At 46.4% G+C, this 23,792-nt stretch overlaps 1 long non-coding RNA gene across 1 annotated transcript in view; it reads right to left on the bottom strand.

The window, feature by feature from the left end:
* LOC142072542 (uncharacterized) overlaps nt 1–23,792 on the bottom strand; it is a 95,415-nt gene that overhangs the window by 65,024 nt on the left and 6,599 nt on the right. Inside the window, exon 2 of the long non-coding RNA XR_012668969.1 lies at nt 19,489–19,569. This is a non-coding gene — a long non-coding RNA (uncharacterized LOC142072542). The remainder of the gene's footprint in view (nt 1–19,488; nt 19,570–23,792) is intronic.

The raw sequence follows: 23,792 nt of genomic DNA, 5'->3' as shown, positions 1-23,792 counted from the left end.
CTAGTGCAACTCCACTAGCTACAGTGGTGTGATAAGGAGTAACTCCATTGAAAGTGAATGTAGTCAGGTACCTTCCTTCCCTCTCCCCATTCCTGGTTCTGTAATGGTCTCTGTGTGAGACTCTGGCTAAATCACTCCCCTTTTCTGTACCTCAAATCTTCCATTTGTAGAACTGGGATACCATCACCTACTTCACATAGGATTAAAAAAAAAAAAGCTACAGACAAGGAAGCACTTCTCTATCTTCAGTTTCCACGCTCTGTTTTGCTCACAGGGTGTGTTTGCAGCCATCTAGTAATTGCACAAATAACTAATCCTACTCATGTTTTCCTGATGTATTGCCACAGATCCCCAGTCCAGCACAGAGTGACTGAGCTGGTTCTTCCTTCTTCTGGCCTCCAGCACAGACTGACTGAGCTGGTACGTGCTACCTTTGCCAGAAAGTTGTGGACCCAGTGATGAAAGATGTGGAGGGAATGCCAACAGGACCAAACTAGGACAGTTGAATAGACAAGAAGTTGAAAAATAATTCACTGACATCATGTAGGGCCAAATCCATACCTTGTGCATCGCCACTGACTTCAATGGAATTAGCATCTGGATGAATTGTCCAGAGGATCAACTTTTCCAAACACGACCTGAGAGTCTCACACAAGATGCACATTTGTATATGCAGCTGCATCAGGGTTGAGTTTTGCATGCACAGTCATTCACAGTAGCCGTGCAAGCGGGAGAAACATATGTGCAGCCATGCCTGAAAATCTGGTCCACTGTCTCCTTTATGGAGAAAGGAGGCTACATTTTCACCAATGTTCATTTTCCAGAATGGGGGCTACCTAAGGATAGGATGGAATCCCTTGTTCAGCCCTGTTAAGTAAGCCAAGGAGAGTCTCTTGAATAAGCCCAGAATGAATTTCACCCTTCAACTCATAATGAAGAACCGTATTGTTATATTATAGTACCATAGTTGATCAAGATCAAGGCCCTGTGGTGCTGGCCACTGTATAGACACACAGACAGTTCCTATCTCAAGGAGCATATGTTTTATGAATTAGTAGTAATGTATACGGGGAGGCAATGTAGTTTAGTGGATAGAAAACTAGACTGGGTTTTAGGAGACGTGGATCCTAGTCCCAGCTTTGCTGCTTGGTGACCTTGAGGAAGTCACTTCATTTCTCTGCCTTAGCTTCCTCATCTGTAAAATGTGGATAATGATACTGACCTCCTTTGTAAAGAGCATTGACCTCTATTGATGGAAAGTGCTGCGTAAGAACTTGGTATTATTAATTATTATTCCAGGAAAATTCTACTACCCTCGCTCATATTGAATAGTACTTTACTCTGCGTGATCTCATTAAAATCAAGGGGACTACTCATGAAATAAGCTTACTAGTCAATATAAGGAAGGGTGGCAGAATCTGGCCTTCTGTTTTTAGTGGTTATTATTTATTACAGCTCCTTAACTGTGGATGATTTACAGCATAACTAAAAGACAGATCCCTTCTCTAAGAGGCTTACAATTTAGCATAGACACAGCAAAATTGGTGACAAGGATGGGACAGGTAAAGTAAATGAGGTTTGCAACAGTGAGGGACCCTGATGTAAGCTTCTGATATGAACACCTCATATTTTTTTTTTCTAACAAAACATATTCCAGGTCAGTAACTGAAGGAGAAGAGAGGCTTGAGCATGGATAGGAAGGAGCCAAGTAAGGATGCCTGGCTCATAGGATCAAGGAGGCTATTCTGGGCATGGGGCCAAGTGACAAAAGGGGCTGAGATGCTAATCAGAGAGATCAGGTGAGCCCTCTTTGGTCTTTTTTTAAACCGCTCACCCTGAGTCTTTGCCAGGAAGTTCCTACCAACTCATGTCCCACCTCTGTCAGGCTCAGGTAGTTTAGAATGTCCTCATCTTGGGATACTCACCTACTGAAAGGTGCAGAGAAAATGATGTGCTTAATTAGATGAGACCTTTTCATTCCTGATGGAAGTTAAGTGACACTTCTTTGTGTGTGGGCTGCAAACATAATTGTTCTTTAGTAGAACTGTAGAGAGCCCAGTACATCTGCACCGGGGGAATCCCAGCAGAGGACAAGGAGTTGATTTTGTATTTTAATTTTCTTGTGTTTCCTCTAGAAAAGAGGGAAAGAAAAGACAAGCAGGGCTCTGACAGAGCCAGATTCAGTGGCTGGAACCAGGCCAACATTCCTTTTCCTTAGGACTTCCCAGGCGGTCTCATTGCTGGTGCACTACAGCCTGATGCAAATCTATTGCCATGGTGTCACTAGTACTATTTTTCTAATGAGCAGTATGACAAGCTACCATGACCTTTCCATTCAAGGTGCAGGGGCAGCGAGTTATATCTCCATGGGGTGCCTTAGCACCAGCAATATTCAGAGCCCAGGGGCCCAGCTCCACCAATATTTGGGGCCAGGTGTGTGTCGTGTCGTCCCCCCCCCCCCCGGGGGCCTCCTCTTGCTGCCCCCAGCCCTCGCCCTGCACCTCCCCAGGCCCTGGAGCAGAGAGTCCCTGCCGGTGCCTCTTCTGTGCAGCTCCATGCTGCCTCCCTACAATAACTGCTGTTGCAGGGTCCTAGTGCCCCCCATCTCCACTGCCAGGGCACACTGACTGAGCCTGCCCTTCTACCTCAGACCCTTCCCTTTTCCGGCGGGACACTCCACCAGCACAGGGGGCCCCCCCACGCCCTCAGTCACCACTCCTGCCCCATACTGGGCAAGGAGGCGGCCCCATCCCTCACCCCCAGTGAGGCTACAGTCAGGGGCAACAGCAGTGGAGGAGGCGCACGCAGCACCCACCGGCACCCACCAAGGAGGAGGCGAGGGAGATTCCTGGACCTGAGGGGCCCTAGGAGCACATGCAGTGACAGTGGTGGGGGTGAGTGTACTGCTGGGGGGGCAGGAAAGGGGGCTCCTCCTCCAGAGCTTGCTGCTGCCGGCAGGGAAAGGGCGGTGGGGGGGGCCAGAGTCCTTTCTGGCCCCGGTCCCAGAGCAGCCTGCCTGCACCCCAAACACATCCCCAGCCCTGCCCCACTCCTGAGCCCCCTCCAACACCACAAACCTCTCATCTCCAGCCCCAGACAGAAACTTCACCCCCTACACACCTACTCTTGCCCTGAGCCCCTCCCAAACCCCTCATCTGCAGCCACAGCCCTCACCCCTGCACCTCCTCCCTCTGCACCCCTGCCCCAGCCTAGGGCCTGCACCCCAGACCTCCTCCCCCACCCAAACTCCCTCACAGAGCCTTGGGCAGGTGGGGGTGGAGTTTGGGCAGGGCGGGTTCTGGGTACCACCAAAATTTCTACAAACCTGCCACAAGCTGGGAAAATTTCTACAAACCTGCCTGTTCAGGTGCTATACATCCATTTCTCAGTCAATGCATTACATATGGGATGCATCACATATAACTCAGAGTATTGCACTCATGTGACTCCACTGGGAACAGTATAGTTTCTTCTGATTCCTTTGGCTTGTAACACCCTTCATAACAGTCATCATCCAGTACATTAGTAGCCACAATACATTCAACACTGTTCAAAATAAAAACAATTTCCTTCATGGACAAAAATGGGTGAAGTTTCATGGAAGTTTTACTTCCCACAGTGAGGGCTGCACAGAGGTCAAGAGAGGTGTGGCCTAGTGGCTGGAGCAAGGGCCTGAAAGGGAAGAACTCAAGCATTTTAACTGCAGCTCTGACACTAATTCCCACTGTAGCCTTAGGCATGTCACTTAACCTCTGTTTTCCTCCATCTTTAAAATGGAAACAACACTCACCTATTTCTCAGGGATGTTGTCAAGGCTAATTCCCCACTCTGGCACTTGAAGGGCAGAAGGTGGGGGCCCGCAAGGATTCTAAAAATTAATACTGGCCACTCCAGGCTTGTAACCTTGGGAGTTTAATACAGCTTTTCTCTGACCTTGGATTGGTAGATGCTGCCACCACCCAAGTGCAGAACCCCTTTGAGAGCCCAGGAAGCCACACTTGGGAAATCCTTCCTGTGGGGTAGCCTGAAGCCCTTTCACACACACCCCCGCCTCCTCCAGGGAAAAGCTGAGAAGAAAAAAAAAAATCAGTTGTTGTCACCAGCTAATTAAGCCACATGTGCACAAACCTCTTAAGACACAAAAATCCAATTCTGTTCTTAAAAAAGGTAAATTTTATTAATAAAAAAGAAAATACACATCTGGGAACTTAGGCTATTGCTAAATTTTAAAAGATCAACTACAAAGATTAAAAGCATTAAGAATAGCTTTCTTGAGGCCTAGTTTAAAGGTTACAAACGAAACAAAAGCACCTGGGGTTAGCACAGAGGAATCCACAAGCCATAACAAAATAAAAGGGAAAAACCTAATCACGTCTTCCTAAACATTTCCTGATCTACTTACATATCTGGGGTTTTAAATGAGTAGTTTCTAGTTATGATACTGAGGATTTTTTCATACCTGGCCCAAGCTTCTTACAGCATAGCTCTGCCCTGTTCGCTTCTCTAAGGTAGAACAACAGGCAGACAAAAGGGGAATCTTTGTTTCCAATTAAAAAGTTCTAGCCTTCCCATTGGCTCTTTAGGCCAGGTGCCCACTCACTTCCTTTTACCTATGCACAGCAGAGAGACTTTTTAACCCTTTACACGTAGAGCAATTAGAGTACAGCTACTAAGAGGAATTTTATAGCTACTGGCTGGCTAGCTGCCCATAAAAGGGAGTTTCCCCACCACCCCCTTCATTTATCACAGATGTAGTTAAAATTAGTTAGAGCAAGGAAAGTCCCAAGTATTATTAGGATTGGAAGAGATCAATACAATGCCAGAACAACAAAGGTGGAAGTGGCTCAGAGTCAATGCCACAGCATGGACAAAGTCCGGATTCCATGCTCACTTTTGGCCGAATTCATACGACTTTTATGGAATATCAATATTAATTTCAAACACCCCACTGTCAGCCCCGTTACTTCCCTTTGCATCATGTGTCTTGTTGAGCGTGATGGGGATAAATGGTTCTGCTGTTCCAGGTCCTCAGAAATGTGAGAGGGGCCATATGGCTTGATGGAGGGACTTGTAAAGGAACTAACTAACAAAAGAAAAGAGCCCTTGTGTTGAGTAGTAAACAAGCACTATTCACTTGCTGTGCTCTCAGAGGGTCTCCAGGTAAGACACTAGGCAATTACATATCTCCTGTTGATCTAATTTTTCTCACCTGAAGGCACCATAACAGAATCGGATAGATTTGTTCATACAAGTAGCCCACTGGCTTTGTCAGTCTGTGGGATACTTGTAAGTAGCTGAACCATTAATTTTATCAAAGGGCACTGAGCTGGTTTCCCATCAAGCTGTCTGGAGTGGCTCATGAATGTGATTACCAATCTCAGGGCAGACTGTTACAAACCAGGGCACAAACTCCAAACTGGTTGTGTGGTCTATACTTAGATTTCACCAACCAAGTAGCAACTGTAAACTCCTCAAGCACTATAACAGACTTGACAAGCCAAGGAAAGTGTGGGCCCCTTACTGAATGAGGGAGGCAACCTAGTGACAGAGGATGTGGAAAAAGCTAATGTACTCAATGCTTTTTTTGCCTCTGTTTTCACTAACAAGGTCAGCTCCCAGACTGCTGCGCTGGGCATCACAAAATGGGGAAGAGATGGCCAGCCCTCTGTGGAGATAGAGGTGGTTAGGGACTATTTAGAAAAGCTGGACGTGCACAAGTCCATGGGGCCGGACGAGTTGCATCCAAGAGTGCTGAAGGAATTGGCGGCTGTGATTGCAGAGCCATTGGCCATTATCTTTGAAAACTCGTGGCGAACCAGGGAAGTCCCGGATGACTGGAAAAAGGCTAATGTAGTGCCAATCTTTAAAAAAGGGAAGAAGGAGGATCCTGGGAACTACAGGCCAGTCAGCCTCACCTCAGTCCCTGGAAAAATCATGGAGCAGGTCCTCAAAGAATCAATCCTGAAGCACTTACATGAGAGGAAAGTGATCAGGAACAGCCAGCATGGATTCACCAAGGGAAGGTCATGCCTGACTAATCTAATCGCCTTTTATGATGAGATTACTGGTTCTGTGGATGAAGGGAAAGCAGTGGATGTATTGTTTCTTGACTTTAGCAAAGCTTTTGACACGGTCTCCCACAGTATTCTTGTCAGCAAGTTAAGGAAGTATGGGCTGGATGAATGCACTATAAGGTGGGTAGAAAGCTGGCTAGATCGTCGGGCTCAACGGGTAGTGATCAATGGCTCCATGTCTAGTTGGCAGCCGGTATCAAGTGGAGTGCCCCAAGGGTCGGTCCTGGGGCCGGTTTTGTTCAATATCTTCATAAATGATCTGGAGGATGGTGTGGATTGCACTCTCAGCAAATTTGCGGATGATACTAAACTGGGAGGAGTGGTAGATACGCTGGAGGGGAGGGATAGGATACAGAAGGACCTAGACAAATTGGAGGATTGGGCCAAAAGAAATCTGATGAGGTTCAATAAGGATAAGTGCAGGGTCCTGCACTTAGGACGGAAGAACCCAATGCACAGCTACAGACTAGGGACCGAATGGCTAGGCAGCAGTTCTGCGGAAAAGGACCTAGGGGTGACAGTGGACGAGAAGCTGGATATGAGTCAGCAGTGTGCCCTTGTTGCCAAGAAGGCCAATGGCATTTTGGGATGTATAAGTAGGGGCATAGCGAGCAGATCGAGGGACGTGATCGTTCCCCTCTATTCGACATTGGTGAGGCCTCATCTGGAGTACTGTGTCCAGTTTTGGGCCCCACACTACAAGAAGGATGTGGATAAATTGGAGAGAGTCCAGCGAAGGGCAACAAAAATGATTAGGGGTCTGGAACACATGAGTTATGAGGAGAGGCTGAGGGAGCTGGGATTGTTTAGCCTGCAGAAGAGAAGAATGAGGGGGGATTTGATAGCTGCTTTCAACTACCTGAAAGGGGGTTCCAAAGAGGATGGCTCTAGACTGTTCTCAATGGTAGCAGATGACAGAACGAGGAGTAATGGTCTCAAGTTGCAGTGGGGGAGGTTTAGATTGGATATTAGGAAAAACTTTTTCACTAAGAGGGTGGTGAAACACTGGAATCCGTTACCTAGGGAGGTGGTAGAATCTCCTTCCTTAGAGGTTTTTAAGGTCAGGCTTGACAAAGCCCTGGCTGGGATGATTTAACTGGGAATTGGTCCTGCTTCGAGCAGGGGGTTGGACTAGATGACCTTCTGGGGTCCCTTCCAACCCTGATATTCTATGACATGGAGTCATAGACAGTCCTCTTAGGCACTCCTCTGTCTTGCTACCCAGGCAAACCTACCTTTGTGATGAATGGTCCATTACACCCAAAGTCATCACAACCGACATTCAGATTACTCCCAAAGGACCAATCACTTACCTCAGGTCAATTGCACCTCAGATCCTATGCCAAAGACTATGCTTGTAGCCAATTCCATAATAAATTAAGTAGAGATTTATTAAGTAAGAAAAATGAGTTATTTACAAGGTTAAAGCTGGTAAACACACACACACACAAATGAGTTACTATTTTGGAAACTAAGACTAATACAAGCTGCTGTACTATGCAAGCTCTATGTGTCCTTTAGGGCTAACCCAGGCCAAAGCACTGGGGAACTCTTGCTTACAAATCTTCACCCCTCAGTTCAAACAGCATAGAGACCCAGTTTCTTCTTGTCAGGGATTTTTATTACCTTCTCCCAGAGTTCAAACTGATGGGACAAGTCCCCCTGCATGTCTCCTCTTCATGGGTGTGGGGAGAACACTCAAACTCTTTTGTCCTCTGATGTTCCACAATGGCTTGTCTAGTGTCTATGAGCCTTCTTTTGTTGGGCAGATGACATTTCTTGTGGAAAACTAGTATTTTACACTTGGTAATGCTTCTCTCCTGTCTGTGGGGGTTTATAGTTTCAGAGCAAACAGTAAAATACTACCTTATAACATGGGATACAGGTAATATAAGTGAAGTGAATGCAGGCAGCAACTCACAAGCATATCAAAGTCTAAACACATTTTTAGAAATCTAATACCTATTTTAACAATGCTAACACATTGGTGTGTCAGACTGGTTTCCAGCTATGCATTTGTCAGTGATTTGTTAGGCCGAGAGGCCTTGGCATGAGCTGGCACCTGGTCTGCCAGCATCACATCCCCATCTTCACTACACTTAACTCAGAAACCTACACAGAATCTTTCCTGTTCGTTTATTTTTGACTGTTAGATGTAGATCTGTCCCAGAATTGTTTCTTGGGTTGCAAGCATTTGGGATTGCTGCAATAATCCTTCCTTGTTAGTCGAGATACAGGATACACTGGACTTGGAAGTGAAGTGCCACCTATCAGGCAGTGGTGCTGAAACTAAGGGTTCTGCCGCAACCCCAGCTTGAAGTAGTAATAACAAAACCAAATACATGGTTTCCATCATCAGCATCCCCACTATAAATATTATTCCAGCACCCCTGGTATTAGGCACCTATCATACCCCGCATGAAGGGTGAGGAATTGAGCTTGTATTTGGCTTGATCTTCCCTCACAGGAAAAGATCAGATACACCAACCAGCAAGCTGGCTGAGCCTTGAGTGGCTAGAACTGGTCTAGTTTCTTTTGCCCTGTGACTCCTGGGGCAGTCTTATTTCCACTGCTCTGCAGCTTGATGCAATTCTGTGGCCATGTTGATTCACAGGCTTATAGATTCTAAGGCCAGAATGGACCATTGTGATAATCTAGTCTGACTTTCTATATAACACGGGCCAGAGAACTTCTCCAAAATAATTCCTAGAGTAGATCTTTTAGAAAAGACAGGTTTCAGAGTAGCAGCTGTGTTAGTCTGTATCCGCAAAAAGAAAAGGAGTACTTGTGGCACCTTAGAGACTAACAAATTTATTTGAGCATAAGCTTTCGTGAGCTACAGCTCACTTCATCGGATGCCTTCAGAGGAAAATACAGTGGGGAGATTTATATACACAGAGAACATGAAACAATGGGTGTTACCATACACACTATAACGAGAGTGATCAGGTAAGGTGAGCTATTACCAGCAGGAAATAGTTTTACTTTGTGTAATGACCCATCCACTCCCAGTCTTTATTCAAGCCTAAGTTAATTGTATCCAGTTTGCAAATTAATTCCAATTCAGCAGTCTCTCGTTGGAGTCTGTTTTTGAAGTTCTTCTGTTGAAGAATTGCCACTTTTAGAGATTGAAGTGTTCTCTGACTAGTTTTTGAATGTTATAGTTCTTGACGTCTAATTCGTGTCCATTTATTCTTTTAGGTAGAGAAAAGACACCCAATCTTGATTTAAAAATTGCCAATGATTAAGAATCCACTACAAATCTTGGTAACTTGTTCCAATAATTAATTATCCTCACTGTTAAAAATGTACACCTTATTTCCAGTCTGACTTTGTCAAGTTTCAACTTCCAACCATTGGATTGTGTTATGCCTTTCTCCGATAGACTGAAGAACCCATTATCAAACATTTGTTCCCCAGGTACATACTTTTTAGACTGTAACCAAGTCACCCCTTAACCTTCTTTCTGTTAAGATAAACAGATTGAGCTCCGTGAGTCTATCACCATAAGGCATGTTCTGTAATCCTTTAATCATTCTCATGGCTCTTCTCTGAACCCTCTCCAATTTATCAACATCCTTCTGTATTTGGATTCACTATTCCAGCAGCGGTCACACCTGTGCCAAGTACAGAGGTAAAATAACCTCTCTGCTCCTACTTGAGATTCCCCTTTATGCATCCAAGGATGGCATTAGCTCAGAGGTGGGCAAACCACGGCCCACGGGCCACTTCTGGCCCGCAGAACTGTCCTGGCCGGCCGTTGAGCTCCTGGCCCAGGAGGCTGTCCTCCCTTCCGCACCACCATGCGGCACAATGCTCTGGGTGGCGGGGCTGCAAAGTCCGGCCTGACCCGGTGCTCTGTGCTGCGCAGCGTAGCTGCTCTCCTGGTGCAGCCGCACTGCCAGCCACCGGTGCTCCAGGCAGCACGGTAAGGGGGCAGGGAGTGGGGGTTGGATAGAGGGCAGGGGAGTTCAGGGGGTGGTCAGGGGCATGTATAGGGGTCAGGGCGGTCAGAGGGCGGGGAACTGGGGGCACAGCCTCCCCTAACCAGCCCTCCATACAATTTCAGAAACCCAATGCAGCCCTCAGGCCAAAAAGTTTGCCCACCCCTGCATTAGCTCTTTTGGCTACAGTATCATACTGGGAGTTCATGTCCAACTGATTATCCACCATAACCCCCAAGTCTTTTTCAGAGTCCCTGCTTCACAGGACAGAGGTATTGTCTACATTCTTTGTTCCTAGATGTTTAACTTTATATTAGTCAGATTAGAACTTATATCATTTGCTTGTGTCCCGTTTACCGAGCAATCCAGGTTCCTCTGTATCAATATGATCCGTGTTCATTATTTCTCATTTCCCCAACTTGTGTGTCACCTGCAAACTTTAGCAGTGATGATTTTTGTGTTTTCTTCCAGGTCATCGATAAACATTTTAAATAGTCTAGGGGCCAAGAAGCAATCCCTGGGGGAGCCCACTAAAAATACATCCATTCAGTGATGATTCTCTGTTTACATTTACATTTTGAGACCTATCGGTTAGACAGCTTTTAATCCAGTTAGTGTGTGCCATGTTCATTTACATTGTTCTAGTTTTTTGTAATCAAAGTGTCATGTGGTACCAAGTCAAATGCCTTACAGAAGTCTAAGTATTACAACACTATTACCTTATCTACCCAACTTGTAATCGCGAAAAAAGTCAGATGGGTTTGACAAGTTCTATTTTCCATAACCCCAAGCTGAATGGCATTAATTAGATCAACCTCCTTTAGTGCTTTATTCATTGAGTCACTAGTGTGTCATTACTGCCATGACATGATGACCCTTCCTCTCAGGTGCCACACTTCTCTCTCAGTACATTCCAGCATGAGCATTATGCAATATATTATGGATATTACATGTTCACATCATGACACCAGTTTTCCATTATGAACAGTCCAGTTTCTGATTCCCTGGGTTATTAACACATTCATCCTCCAGGAGTACATCTCTCACCAAAGCTCACTCAGAAACAGTTCTAAGGTATACATTGGGAAAATGGCTGAAAGATTGCCATGGAATTCTATTATGACCATCTCTGGGAACAAAGCATTTCTGCCTGCAGAATTTCTGGCCACATGAGATCAAGTGGGGCTCAAGCCTGATGGTCTTGAGAACAAGGTATAAAACATACACCTTTTTGATGCCCCTCCCCAGGATCAATGCTTATTTAAAATATATCCTACATACACAAGGTCACTCTGACCTGAAGGAAGAGAGAGAGAACACTACCATTTTGCTCAGCACATAGCTACAACAGCAATAAGTGATATATAAAGCCCTAGGGTTAGATGGGCAGATTTGGGTAGCTTCTTATATCATGTCCATCACAACCTTGAGCCATACCACCCAGGGTTTCTCTTTTGCCCTGAAATTTATTCAAGCACCTCCCCCTACATGTATTTACCTACCCACCATCACATCCGTCCCTTCCCAGCCCACTCTTCCATTGCCAAGCCATTCACAACAGCTCACAGCTCAGTTATCCACCCTCATCTATTACCCCTCCAAAATCAGACTTCCCCTGCTCATACCCACTGCCCTCTTAGATTTTTTGTGAGGTGAGGGAAAGGATAAGGGCCTAATTCCCAGCTCTGTGCTATTCTGACAGTACATAGAAGTTTGAAAGTTGGCTTACCTAGCCAATTAAGGGGTAAGAAGAATATTTGGTTGATATAGAGCTGGCGTAATGGCTCTATATAACCTCCTACTGCTAGTAAACAGGGGAGGGCACACCAGAAGGGGGAGAAAGGGTTTAGCCAGGACATCCCTTCACCCAGGGATAAGACTGCCACCTGGCCAGTTTTTGACTGGCCTGGCTGGTTTTCCTAGTACTTCACCATGTGCGGGTCAGAAGCAGTAATTTGCCAGGGTTGTTGCTCTGTGGCCATGCACGCAGCAATCTTAATTAGCGTTTGTGTACATCATGGCTGGGAGTGTGCCATGGCTGCCTGGCGGGCACCCAGGTCCCACTCTGTGTGCATGCAGCATTCCAGGGGCAGATATAGCCAGTGAGGAAACAGCACCCTAGTCCCACTCCCAAACCCATCCAAGTCTCACGGAACTTTCCAAGAGCTGAGCCTCTCCCCAGGGTTCTCCAAGCCCTAGGATTTTGCTTTACCCACAGACCAGCCCTGCCTCCCTTGGGATCTGCTCCCACCCATCAAACAGCTGGTTTTTCTGTGCTTCAGAAGGGGCAGCACTACCCAGAGACTTGTGGCTGCTGAAATAGCCCCTTGGGCATCAGAGTGAAACCCGGCACACCCCACACACCCCACCAGCCCCCGAAGCGGGGAAAAGCAGAGGTGGCTTAGAGCCACACTACTTTTACTCCCCCTTACCCAGCTACACCTTGTGTAGCTTATACTGTGGCTGAGGATCTAGCCCAAAATGTCTAAAGTCACAGGTAGTTTTTAATGCTGGACTCAGTGCTTTCCTGACTAGGGGCCAGAGACCCAGATTTGCAGAGGTATTTAGGCGTTGCTATCCTCAGTATCGCAAGTCTCACAGATTTAGGAGCTTATGGGGTTGTGTTCACACACAGTGCTGCAGCTGCACCGCTGTTATGCTTTGGTAAAGATGCTACTGTGTTGACGGGAGAGCTTCTTCCGTCAGTGTAATTAACCCACCTCCCTGAGAGGCAGTAGCTAGGTCGATAGGAGAAGCTCTCCCATTGACGTAGCACTGTCCATGCAGGGGGTTAGGTCAGTATAGCTGTCTCTCAGGGGTATGGATTTTTCACACCCCTGAATGATGTAGTTATACTAATATAGGGCTGTAGTGTAGACCTGGCCTATGCCTCTTTTTAAAAAAGGGAGTAGGAGACAGAACCCCTTCTGAAAGTTAGACTTCGGCCTGGTCTTCACTGCAGATCTGTATTAGTACATTGCTCAGGGTGTGAAAAATCCACACCCCTGAGTGATGCAGTTAAACAAACCTATCCCCTCAGGGAAGACATGCTAGTTCGGTGGGAGAATTCTCCCATCAACCTAGTTACCGCCTGCCGAGGAGGTAGATTACATATGCCAACAGGAGAACCCCTCCTGTCAGTGTAGATAGTGCCTTCAATGAAGCGCTACAGCAGTGGTGCTGTAGAGTTTTAAGTGTAGACAAATCCTTAGGCATTGCAAGGCTGAGTAACTGCAACACCTAAATACTTACAAAAACTTGGGCTTTAACCACTTGCTTGATTTTAAGCATATGCTTATGTCTGGCTTCAATGGTATGTCAGTGGGTGCCTAAGTGATGTTCCGAATAGAGACCTTTGACTTCCATGACCCAGCGTTAGTGAAATCTCAGCTCTTGTCATTTTTGTTTGGTTGGTTTTGGGTGGGGGGTGCACCACGCTGGCTTTGTCATAACATTCCACAAAACCAACCCACAAGCTGGTGTCACCATCAGTCCACATTCAAAGAAACGTAATTAGAACATAAACAAAAGATTTTGGCCTCAGCCTCCAGTGCTAGCCCTAGACTTTAGGGTTAAGGCTCCACCAAACAATTCCCCAGCTAGCATGCCTCCATCCCTAGCCCCAACACCCCCACCCTGCATTCCAAACTAGTTCCCTGCTGAGACCACAACACTTTTGGCAATGGCAGAGGGCTGTGGGATTTTTGGCTCATGAGTCTACAGTGTAAAAATGGATGAGAAGCGTGACCCCTTCAGAAAGGGGCTCGTTGGAAGGTGAGAGCATTTCTGTCTGCCTTTACTGGGAGCTTTACCTGAGAAAGGACTGCAGGGTTTGGACATCTTACTAGAAAGAGTCCAATTTATTACACCAGAAAGAGGGTAGACAACCCACACATTAAAGCCTATAATGAGCATCTGTTGCCTCCCACAGGTGTTTGTGAAGCTTAGTTAGTGTGCAAGAATCTTGAAGGAAAGGCGCTGTACAAGCGCACAGGATTAATCATCCCCCCCAGGGTTTGGAGGATAGTGGCTCACATCTCTTTTTGAAGTCAGAGTGGTATTTTATAACAGGCACAGGCAGCCGGAGGCGGGAGCCCTTGCTCAGAAGAACAATCTGTACCAAGCTGGGTTTCACACTGGAAGTGATTCCAAGGCAGACTTCAGATGAGAGGTGTAAAGTGGAGCATCCAGCATCGATGGGGCTGCAATGAGCTTATCTTTTCCCTCATGTGGGGAGGAAAAAATACCAAGCAAGAAGTTGACTAAGCCAGACTTCATGCTTGGCACTCGGCCAGTAGGACTGCCTGGGCCGTTTGATTGGCAGCGCTCTCCAGCCTGATGTAATCCTGAGGCCACGTGTCTCACTGGTACCAGAGAATAGCACAGTGATGATCTGTCTGCTCACATATTACCTGCCAGTGGGATCATTATGTAATAGTACAAATATCACATGTTCATATTGTGACTCGGATATTCCATTGTGAATGGTACAGCCACTTGATAACCATCATCCTCCAGAACATGTGCTACCAAAGCACACGCAGGAATGGTCCATAAAGAAAACTAGTATTTCCTTTGCGAGCTATGTGCAAAGTTTCACAGGGGAGGGCTGGGGAATTTCCCAGAGTCAGTGCTGCACAGGACATGATAGATCCACATGTATCATGTGAACCAAGGATCTCTTGGGCACACCCCAAAGCAAATCCACAAAAGGTGCTTTTAACATGCAACTAGCCCAATCAATCCCTCCCCTCTGAGATGGCGGGGAGGGGAGGGGGACAACTGCTACTGTTGCAATTTAGAAAGGCGTTCTTTACAAGCCCTTTTCCTGTGTTGTACTAGTTACCGCGGGCCCTGTTCTCCATTGTTGTACACTTTGTGTAGTTAGTTACACCTTCAAGGGACCTCAGGGAGCTGAAATCAAACTCATTTATCATAGGCCACCTCACAGCCATCAGATTGTAACTTTAGTCACTAGCACCCTGGATCATTTTGCTGACAATTAGCTAGCTACTATGCAATGCACTGCCAATCCCAAGAGTTAACTACTGCCCTGATCAGAAGGGCAATAGACTGTCCCCTGAAAAAGTTTCCTTGTATCGGGGGAGAAGACGACAGACTCTGCAGCTGTCATTTCATATGAACCATCTGCAAGACTATGAAACACTCTGAAAATAATCTTCACTTTATTCAACAACAGCCATCGCTTTACTTTCTCCCACCTGCAATCATTCAATCCAAAGCCTACATGAAGTCTTTTCAGTTCATATCTTTACAGCTAAAAAGGTGAATTCATAGCTGAATAACTGTATTTGTCCTTCAGTTCTTGATTGGGTGGGAAAAGAACATGCAGCTGTGTGACAGGGTGCTGTACTCTGCAGTTGGCCAGCACCTCCTCCTGGCCATTCTGGGGGTTAGCTTCAGGAGGCTGATACCCTCTCCCACAGTTGAATACCATCTCTGTCCTTCTTTCTCAGTCTGCAGCACCTCTCTTGCTTCACAAGTTGCTGCCACTTCTTTGCAACTTGGCCCTCTGGCCAGGCCACTATACATGTTTTCCCCATCCACAGTACAAAGGTCCTTCTTCTACAATCCTAAGCAATCTTCCCATTCTCTGCCTCATAGTGGCCACTTCCTCAGCAACTGGCAGGTGAGCCCAGGCCTGCCCTCTACTTCAAGTTCTGGCTCAGGGACCCTCTAATCAGGAGCCAAGGTCTTCTCCCTCCTAGACCTTACTGCCTTTCCCTGAGCCCTTTCCTTGCCATTTGGCACTCCCCCTCTCTTCGTCTGCCAGCCTCCCAACTTCCTCCTCCCAGGGAGTAACTGGGGGCTACGTGTCTCTACAGCCACCAAACACTCCTTCCTTCTCCCAGGGAGTGACTGCAGGCTTTCCCAGCAGCTCCCTCTGCTTCCCATTTCCTGGCTTTATAAATCCAGCTTGTTTCTCCTCCTCAGCTAGGCTCCCTCACTCAGTCAGGGGATTGCTTAGTCATGTGATTCTCCTCAGCTGTGCCCTGTCTGGTTAATTAGCCCCTTCTCAGTCTGCATTAACCCTTTCAGGGCAAGTGTGGGGTGAACACCCCACCACAGGCTGATAGAAAAATCCTTCCCATTTAGTGTCTCTCACTCAGCCAAGGTACAGTGTAGTGATACTGCTAGAATTACACTTCCAAACCCATTATATCCAGCCCACACCATCTTCCAGGGAAGGGCAGGGGTGTGAGTGTGTGTTTGACTTGATGCAATCTTTTCCCTATGGAGAAGACAGGGGAAAGCGAAGTAGAAAATGACAACCAGATTTAGTATCTGTAACCAAGCCCATATTGTTCTTTCTCTACCATGCCCTGGGTTATGTCAGTACCAGCATTTTGCAGTCTGATGCAAACACATGCCTGTTTACATTTCCGGTACCATTTTCCAATGAACACTATGACATGCCATGATGATCCTTACATTTCTGTCTTAATACACTTCAGCACGATTATTACAGAACATACTACGTCCACATGGTCATACTGAGAGTTTGGTGCAGAGACAAAAATATATGGAGGATGCAACTAAAGTTTCATAGAAGTTTTATTTACCAGGCTGGGAACCACACAGAGGATGCACTGAGATAGTGTCACAGGGTTGGCAGTGTAACAAGAAGTGCTCCATTCTGTTTATATTGAAATAAAATGGATGTGCTTTTAAAGACATTGTGCTCACAAATTCCACAGCTGCAAATGGGAACTTGTGCTTTCTATTTCCTCATTCCACACTGCCGGTGAGGGGCATTCCTTCATAATTAAACTAAAGAGATTTGATTTTGGAGTGGTTCACATTAGTTAACATAAGGAAGACACATGTTGATTTACTTGAAAACAAAGCTCCCCCTCAATAACATCACAAGAACAAACTTGGAGACTCATAGACAACACATCTGTGATTACTGCAGCTGTTAAAGTCTCAGAACCTCTCTCATTACAGGTATTAGATCTTCTAAACCATAAAGAAATGGGCTTTCTCTTGTATTTGAAAACAAACTCCCCAAGGGATATCGCAACTCCTGAATTCTATCTACTGAGACATAGACATACCCAATATCAGGACATAAGAGTCAACCCAGTGAGCACATGCTTAGAGCACATGTTTAGAGCTCAAAAGCTTTTCACTGAAGGCACAAATTCCAAAGCCTTCTTTAAGGAATGAGAGAGAAAGCAGGTGTTTGTACAACCTGGATCCAAAGAGGAAACATGTCACCCATGTTCCACTTGGAGACCCTGGCAAGTTACCTATCCTTTAAGCCCTTCCCACAGAGTTTCATACACTTGGTTACAGTTTCATGTCAGTTTTAGGATCAAATGAGGGTCCCCCTGCCTGTTCAGGCTGACCATTTATACCAAGAGCCCTTTCTTTGTTTGCTGGGCCTCTTGAACCTATTCTGAACCTGTATAGGCAATTCCCGGGGGCGTGGGAGAATTCCCCAGAGTTGTTTACCTGTCCCAGAATTTGAATTAATTACACCACACAGATTTTAGTTCCTGGTGGAAGTTCAGTGACCATTCCCCATGGAGCTATAATACAGTCCCTAATGCACACAGATATCAAAGCGTATACAAGCATAGGCATAATCCCAGTGCCTACGATAGCATCTGGCATACCTCAGTCTAACAGTCTTTTGACATTTCCACACTTCCAACATTGCACATCTGTCACATCCTTATTCCTTTATATATGCTACATAAAACCAAAAACAATTTGATAGGATTCAGAACTTTAAGCTATCTGTAGTCACTTAGGATCCCTTGACCCTTAACCTGTATCTTCCCAGATTATCTGCAGAATTTGTTACACTTGAGTTAGCTGACAAAATATTGAACACATTGGGTACTGCATCCAGCTACTCACTCACTTGTGTTCCTTCCAGCACAGTCAAATGTTATAAAGCAAGCAAGACATGGGATAGTTTATGCAAACAATGAAGGGTGTGGTAAGGTACAGGTGAAGGGATCCTATGAAGGAGCAGCTTCCCTCTGCTGTCTGGATGGTTATGTGCCTCAGTTTCCCAGCAGTTGTCTACAGTCTCCTTGTGGTGGCTCAATGACTTAGTGCTTTAGCCCTCTGATCAAAGCAAAAGTCCAACCCTACACAACAAATTTTCTCCCCTTCGTGCAGGGGAGGTTCTTTGCCTGCGCTGGCGTCTTGACCATTTCGCTTTCTGGCAGAGGCCTGTGGGCTGACACACTAATCTCCCAGCACTAAATAAAACAGCCAGGCAGTTGTGGACCCTGCTTGCCAGGGGCACTTATACAGACTGCCAACAGAAAAGCAATAGTACTAACAAAACAAAGGCAGCCACTACTACCAACAGTCGCTACAATTATGCAGAACTGTACGCTACACTCCTACTCACACCCAGCTTTCTCCCCCTTATATTTCCCCTGCTCCCTCTAGCAAGTCAGGGTTAATTGTCTACCATTAGGGACTGGGACATGGGCAATCACAGTGGTTGGAGCAGGAGTCAGTAGCCAGGAATAGGCATCCAGGGTCAGAGCCAGACTTAGAGGCCAGAGCCAAGGGTCAGAGCTAGTCAGACATTAGGGATCAGAACATGATTATCTGTAGCACGGCAAGACAGAAGGTATCATAACCATGGGCAAATGCTTTGACCATCAACCAGCTAATACCCACCTGCTGCAGTCTTCAGAGCAGGTCTGCTGATCCTCTCAGCCAATCGGAGGGTTAGGCCAATCAAGCAGCTCAGCTGGGGCCCAGATGTACTCATTAGACTGCTTGGGGTAAGGGAGCAGGTGAGCAGTCTAGCTGCAGGTCCTTACCCCTGACATCTGCTGCATTAACCCTTTGAGGGCTGAGCTTGCACCCCATCATAAGGCCTCTGCCACTTAGCTGCAGCTCCGCCCTCCAGGTGGCACAGATGAGGTATGGGAGAGCTGAGGCCCTCCCTCCACTCTGGGCTCAGGAAGCAACTGTCTCCATTACTTAAATACTCCAGCTTCACTTTCCCCTAGGCCACTGCTTATGTTGCTCATCTCCTCCTGGACCTTCCTCAGGTCTCTCTAGCCAAGCCACTCATGGGCTCCATCCCCAGCTCGTTCCCTACAAGGAACCACCCCAGCACCCATAGAACTTCCCCAGCTTGCTGTTGCTCAGGGACACTGCTGCTGACCCTCCCCAGGACTTGCTTGAGCTCATTGCCAGTCCTTCTGTAGGGGAACTTTCTTTATTTTTCAATTTTTACAGTTATCCTCACATAGCCATCTTGGATTTCCCTTCGTTGTTGTTGGGAATCCATGTTTGGTGCCCTTCTTCCCCAGCCTCTGGTGCCCTTTTTGCTAAAGGCGGGGAAAGAGGCAGGCCATGTGGCTAGTAATCTGCCTAGTAACAGTCCAGCCCGCCAGTCACACAGGGCTGCCCATCTGAGAGGCAGACAGGTATCACACTAAGGGTTGCTGGGGTAGGGTACATACCTGCATGCAACAATAGCGGTCCATCTGCTGTCCTTTGGTTCCAGTTCACACACGGACATGTGACAGCGCGGGGAGGAAGGTCTGCAAAGAGAAGAACAGAATTGTCAGCTTACCTGTCTGGAGGTCCCAGCCTCAGGAGCCTGCTGTCACGGCCTGCGTCTAGTGCTCCGTCCTATCATGTCGGTGGGCGTCTGTAACCAAGCTGCAAGATATGGTAAAGAGACATCTAGGCTCCGATCACTTGTCCTGTATATAGTTCTGGGTCAGGGCTTTAAGCCCCTGGTTGTTACAGGGACTGAAGCCAAAGCCTGAGGGTTTCAGCCCTGAGTGTTGGGACTCAAGTTACAGGCCCCCTGCCTGGGGCTGAAGCCCTTGGGCTTCAGCTTTTCCACACACCCACTCCCACGCCCTGGGTCAGTGGGGCTCGGCCTTTGGCTCAGGCTTCGGTCCCCCTCCTGGGGTCGTGTGGTAATTTTTATTGTCAGAAGTTGGTCGCAGTACAATGAGGCTTGAGAACCCCTGGCTTAGAAGATCCAATATCTGTCACAAGAAATGTTCTGTGGCTCTAAGAGCAGAAATAATTGTAGACATGTTGCACCAGATCCTCAGCTGGTGTAAATTGACATAGCTTCACTGAAGCCAATGGAGCTAGGACAATTGACACCAGCTGCGGATCTGGCCTATTATCCTAATTGCCCATACAGGTCAGTTGGTTTTAGTGATGTTACTGGAATGGAGTGTTCTAATTTTCAAATAAGTCAACATGTGTCCTTCTTTAAATTAACTAAGACAAATCACTTCAAAATCAACCAGCTCTTCAGTTCATTATGAAGAAATTACACTCAGGAACTGTAGAGTGAAAACATATAAAGCACAAGTTCCCATTTTCATTCACAGAACCTGTGATTTCCAGAACTGCTCAAACCCATATAGATAAGGCCTCTGAGAGTGCCAGGACATGATCAGTGCCCGGAAGAGATGATCAGTCAGATACAGTAAGCACTAGGACACAGGTGTGGTCTGGCTGACTGAGAAATAACAGTTCCAGGACAGAGTAACTATCATTATGTGGCCAGAGCAACACTGGCATGTCCAAGTAGTCCATGGCCTATAGAAGCAGTGCTGAAACTGCATTGATTCCTGGGTGTGAGAGAGGGGGGAAGAAAATCGTGGAAAAAGTACAACGATCGGGACATTTTTTGTATAGAAGCGAACAACCTCCAAGAGAACTTTAGATGATTTCCAGGTAAAACACTGAGATGTCAGTGACTGATTGCTAATAGATTACATGGAGTTTTTCATTATTAGATCACCAGTCAGTTTCAGGTTAGGTTAGAGGTGATTATAATTAATTACTAGCTGAAGGCGAGTCACGTGATCTATGTTGGTCTCAGGCCAGTTCTTGGACCCACACGCAATATCACAAAAACTACACACTCCGCTGTCACTAATTAGTACCCCTATTAGCAGTATCAATGAACAGACTCAAGGCTGGCTGCATCAGCAGTCTCAACTCCCCTCTCACTCTTATGGGTAGATCCCGCAAGTTATTAATTATTTATTATTTGTAGTGTGCTAACAGCCCACAAGGCATCATTAAGATGGAAGCACAGTGCCAGGACAGCATGGGAAGCCTGCCTCGCTGCTTTGGGCATTGGTCACCGGGGCTGTCAATCAGCACGTTACACTAGCACTACTGTTGCTACAGTTGGTTTAGAAAAAGACGCTGGGACATCACCAGTGAACCTTTGCCCTTTCTTTTTATTGTTCCCCCCTCAGGACAGAGTAATATTGATTCAAATGTATTTGACTGTACACCTAAGTCAAAATTCCCAATGAACGTCTATTCCCTTTGGATGTAGCCCACATGCCCCACCCTTCCCCACTTCATTTTATATCATGCAATCCTTTATTCAGAAGCCTTGGCAATATCTTTCCCGCTTGGTTTGTTTAAACTAACCAAATGCAGATGGTTTATAGCAATTTGTATTTGTCCTGTCCATATTCAGGTCTGAAGAGCATTGGTTGCTGCTGTAAGAATTGCACTGAGTCTGTCTCACTAGACAGGTTTCAGAGTAGCAGCCGTGTTAGTCTGTATTCGCAAAAAGAAAAGGAGTACTCGTGGCACCTTAGAGACTAACAAATTTATTTGAGCATAAGCTTTGAAGTGAGCTGTAGCTCACGAAAGCTTATGCTCAAATAAATTTGTTAGTCTCTAAGGTGCCACAAGTTCTCCTTTTCTTTTTGTCTCACTAGAGACAGTGAGCCAGCTCCTTGGCTGGTGGAAATCAGTGTAGCTTTACCATAATCAATGGAGTGATGCCAATTTACATCACGTGCGGCTCTGGCCCAGTGCATGAAGCACTGTTGGAACCTCTCAAGGTCCCTTCCAGCCCTACATTTGTATGATTCTGTGAATCACTTCCAAATCCAGTGTAGCCACTGAAGCCGGAGGGTAGGGGAGGGAAGTAAATGTGTGTTGAAATTCTCTCCTCTCTTCCCTGCAGAGAAGGAAAGCCATGCCAAGCAGAGTGGATGGAAATGGGCCAATGTTTCTCCTGTCTTAGGACTCCCTGTGCTATCTCACTGTCAACGATTTCTGTACAGTACAATCCCTTTCTCAATAACAAGAACGCCTCTTCCAATCCATGCACATCCACGGCTTGTCGAGATATATTTTTACAGGCCTGAAATTCGAGCTGAAGATAATTATTTCTGTTACAATCTGTTCCTGTGCATCATACCAGACCTGTTTGTGGTGCTCTTGCTCTGCAGCCATTCACTGCTGCACTGAATCCTAGCCAGTGTCGGTACTTATACATCAGTCACCTGAGAGTAACAAACAGAATGTTTGCCCTGAGGGAGCACTGTGTTTACCGCTAAATATAAACCAGGTCTTTTTTTCTCCTATAGCCTGAGAAAACCAGTTTCAGGCTGCAAAACCTAAATTTTTCTCCTTAAATGTCAGTGAGCCTGGGATTGGATGTGTTTTAATTCTTCCACTGTTAACATATCAATGCCATTCCTTTCCATTAGTTGCTTGACTGGCAATAATAAACTGCCAGATTTCTACAGTTTTCCATTTCCTTTATCCCCTTCTGTTTTATTCCTGTATGTGCATCCATCTCCTCAACACTCCACGACATCATTGTCCCCATATCCTCCCTTCGCACCTGCCTGTTTATCTTGGCATCTATAACATCCATGTGCTTTAGCTTGGAGGTCTGCTCTCCCTGCAATATGAACATATAAGCATTGGTAATACTAATGTTAATAGCCATTGCCATTCACACATGCACAGAGAAGAGGCCAGATCTCCTTGTCTTTTTCCAGATTGGTTCCTTGGCACCTATTTGATTTATTCCTGCACACGTATCTCTCCTCTTAGCACAATGAGAGAATATAAACTGCTATATAGTTAAGAGGTATAACTGGTGGTGATGATAGGCTATCCAGTCAAGTCTGCTCCACCAGGGGGAAAAAAAAGTGTGGGGGAGAGTAGGAAGGACTGGCAGGGACTGTGACACTTGAGAGAGCAGTCTTGAGAATTGCTGGTGCAGATAACCACAGCACGCTCTCTGCATTGGCTAAGAACTGGCCAGAGCTGGGGAACCTGCTGAGTAGACAGCTCAGACAGCAGCCCATCAGCAAAGGGGGAGACCCAGCTCAGTCAGGGTAGGCTGAGCCCAGTAAAGGAAGATTGCTTCTGGGGGGAGGTTCCCATGAGATGATGCTCAGCAGAGGTAAGATTTGTAGGTATTGGTGAAGAGGGTCTGGGGAGTGGAACACTGCAGGGAGCCAGCCTGCAGAAGCCCTGAGTTGAGGGCTGTGTGGGAGAAGAGTTGCAACAAGCATGGAGGTGGCCGAGGTGTGGAGCCACTGAAATAGGTGTACAGGACTTGAAGAAGAGGGCCTGTTAATACTGATGTACATGGCCTGGAAAGTGGGGCCCTGGAATAGGGGAAAAGGAACTGAGAAATGAAATAGGTGCTGAGGCTGACTCTTGGGTAGGCAGCCTAAAGTGGGGATGGAGACCTGCTTCATTTTAACATGTCTTACTTTGTGGGTTGGAGAATGTTGTTACTTGTATTAAAATTATGTCAGGGCTTCAATGAACTCTAAGAGGGACAATATTCCTTTCCAAGGTGGGAAGGTGACTGTTGGTCTGAACCTTGGTGGAGAAGATGAGCAACTTCGTTAGCCCTGGGGCCTGTAGGGGAAACTGAGGCATGACCTGCCTTTATTGGTACAGTTGGCCTATGTAATGCCTAATTCATAATAGTTTCCAAGCACCAAACTGGATT

The sequence above is a fragment of the Caretta caretta genome, chromosome 6 (assembly GCF_965140235.1).
Source record: "Caretta caretta isolate rCarCar2 chromosome 6, rCarCar1.hap1, whole genome shotgun sequence".
NCBI classification, from domain to species: Eukaryota; Metazoa; Chordata; order Testudines; family Cheloniidae; genus Caretta; species Caretta caretta.
This window is presented reverse-complemented; position numbering and strand designations above follow the sequence as displayed.